Source organism: Branchiostoma belcheri, unplaced genomic scaffold, assembly GCF_001625305.1.
Source record: "Branchiostoma belcheri isolate BF01 breed outbred unplaced genomic scaffold, Haploidv18h27 scaffold1716, whole genome shotgun sequence".
Classification (NCBI taxonomy): domain Eukaryota; kingdom Metazoa; phylum Chordata; class Leptocardii; order Amphioxiformes; family Branchiostomatidae; genus Branchiostoma; species Branchiostoma belcheri.
The window spans coordinates 1-2,387 of record NW_017803176.1 but is presented as its reverse complement, the minus strand read 5'-3'; the positions used below and the strand labels follow the sequence as shown (position 1 = coordinate 2,387).

Below are 2,387 nucleotides of genomic sequence, written 5' to 3'. Positions count from 1 at the left end.
CGGTCGGTTTTCGCCCAAGTTGAGGTCGTCGACATACTTCCAATATTCACTGTTTGGTGTTCCAGCGTCATTAATCATGGCCAAGAAGATCAGGGGTCCTAGCAAAGTTCCCTGTGCCACCCCACAGGTAAGTGGTTCCCTGTCCGACAGGACCTGCTGGTAACGGACTCGTTGTGTACGGTGCGAGATAAAACTACAGACCCAGGAAACGAGTGAAGGTCGTGCACCCATCTGTACAAGTTTTGTAATAGCAGTTGTATGGCAGACTCTATCAAATGCCTTGCTAAAATCCGTCATAACCAGGTTACTGACAGATTGCTTGTTCTCTGCACCTCTGAAGAGAAAGTCAAGAATTTCAACCAAGCAGTGAGTTGTGGAGACGCCTTTGATGTTTCCGAACTGCCTCATGTCAACACTCGGCATAATGTCACGAAGGAGCCACGGGAGTACGAAGCCCTCCGCTACCTTGGCAAATTGTGACGTCAGCGACACCGGTCTGATCTTATCAAGGTCTGCTGGCTGTTCCTTCGGGACGGGAATGACAATCGCGTCCCTCCACTCAGGTGGTACACTGCCTTGTTGAAGAGATGCGTTCATGATATCGGTAAGGGGCGTAGCAAGTTCATAAGCAAACTCTTTTATTAGGGTAGGCGGGATAGCGTCTGGACCTGGGGCTTTTCTTACTTTGACCTTTTTCAGGCAGTGGTACATTTGCCAAGGTTCGATTTGGGGCGGCGGACTAGTCGGTAAGAATGCCGGGAGTTTGTCCCGGTCAAGCGGAGGCAGAGCCTGGCAGATTGTGGCTAGGTGCCCGTTGATAGCTCCGGCTACGGTACAGATGTCTGACTGGTTCACACCTGGAACATGGACAGTGGAAGCGGGTTTGGAGAGGTTAGCCAGGCGTCGTACTTGTTTGTGCCACTCAGAAGGGTCGGTTTTCTTCAAACTGTCGACATGATCTCTATAGAACTCTTTTACAAACTGGCGCGATACGGCTCTGGAGCATTGCGCGAGTGTCACTCAGCACCTTCAGCTTAATGGTCCGACGTGGATCTTGTTGTAGATAATGTAATAACAGCTCAACCTGTAACAATGCAGGCATTGGTCAAATTACCTGTATGATCATGTCTTGCACAAAGTATGCTGATGGCAACACCTACAGATGACAAGAAGGAATACGAAGTACATGTACATCTGTACTAGTAAGATGCACCTTTTGGGATCCTTCAGTCTTTGTGACATGAATAGGATAAAAATCATGTCATTGACTGATTGAGTAACTGAGACAGCATACCAGTGTTCGAGCTGACCATTTTGCTACACTCAAGTTACAAATACTCAGTAGCACAGATGTCTGCGGCCTACTTCTTTCGCAAAACAGACAGGCATGTTAGCAGACTCACCTGCTGTGGGATGTCAATCAGAGTCTTAGCAGACAGCAGTGAGAGTGTGTGGAGGGTGACTATGACGAACCCACGGGCAGGGTATGAGTGCAGCATGTCCACACACAGCTGCCGCACCTTGGCTGCTGTCTGAGCATCATGATGCATGTGCTGGGAGATGGGGATCAGTTACTGTTTCAGCTTCATCTCAACTGGAGTGGCAAGACCTGTGGCAATGGTAGGGATAGATGTCAATGATAAAAATGATAGTTTCTTTTTACATTTATAGAAGTTTGTGGAATAATACATTTGTAGCAGTGTCAATAAAAATACTGAGTAAAAATATGAGGTAAATGCAAAGAAACTTTTCAAACCTTGAATCATCTCTGCTATCTTGTTGCAAATTCCAACAGCAAATGTTCTGAGGAAAGAACACAAAGACATGTACTAGTAAGTCGATAAAATAAACCTAAAATTAAAAAATTATGAAAGGGCACAAATGCCTGGTGGTCCCTCCATACTAAGTCAGTGCACACATTTCATCCTAATTCAGAAATTGTAGCTATAATATGAGAAATTCCTGCAACTTATGATACCTGGACTGAGCTGGGAAACACGATGCAGCAAATATTGCTGCCTCCAGCTCCACTTCATCATGGGAGTCCAGACTGGTGCGGATGCTGTGATGAGTGTTCTTCCTTTCACTGATGATGCAGGCAATGCTGCCCAAAACCCTGCACAATTATTGCAATTGATTGTAAATATAATAACAGCAATTCACTGTCAACAACACAAAACAATCTTGCTTCGGCTGTGTTGAAAAAAAACAACAACACACACATATTTCACTGTTGACACACAAGATACAAAAATTTTGGGGTTTATGGAAAAAGGAGTCCAGTCCGAATGGCGGAAAAAGCAGTCCAGTCCGATTTTGGGGTGGAAAAAGCAGTCCGGTGGTTTGTATGAAATTTTACGAAAGACCATAGGCACAATTTTTTCTTG

General features: G+C 45.3%; 1 long non-coding RNA gene across 2 annotated transcripts; it reads right to left on the bottom strand.

Annotated features, from left to right (window-relative positions):
* Positions 1–284: 284 nt before the first annotated feature.
* On the bottom strand, positions 285–2,278 carry LOC109466932. Of its 2 annotated transcripts, XR_002140048.1 has the most exons (4): positions 1,979–2,278; positions 1,757–1,803; positions 1,404–1,609; positions 285–1,084 (listed from the first exon to the last, which is right to left on the bottom strand). It is a non-coding gene; the product is annotated as an uncharacterized LOC109466932 (long non-coding RNA). The 2 variants fall into 2 exon arrangements; XR_002140049.1 differs by lacking the exon at positions 1,979–2,278 and having other exon boundaries at positions 1,757–1,816.
* Positions 2,279–2,387: the final 109 nt, after the last annotated feature.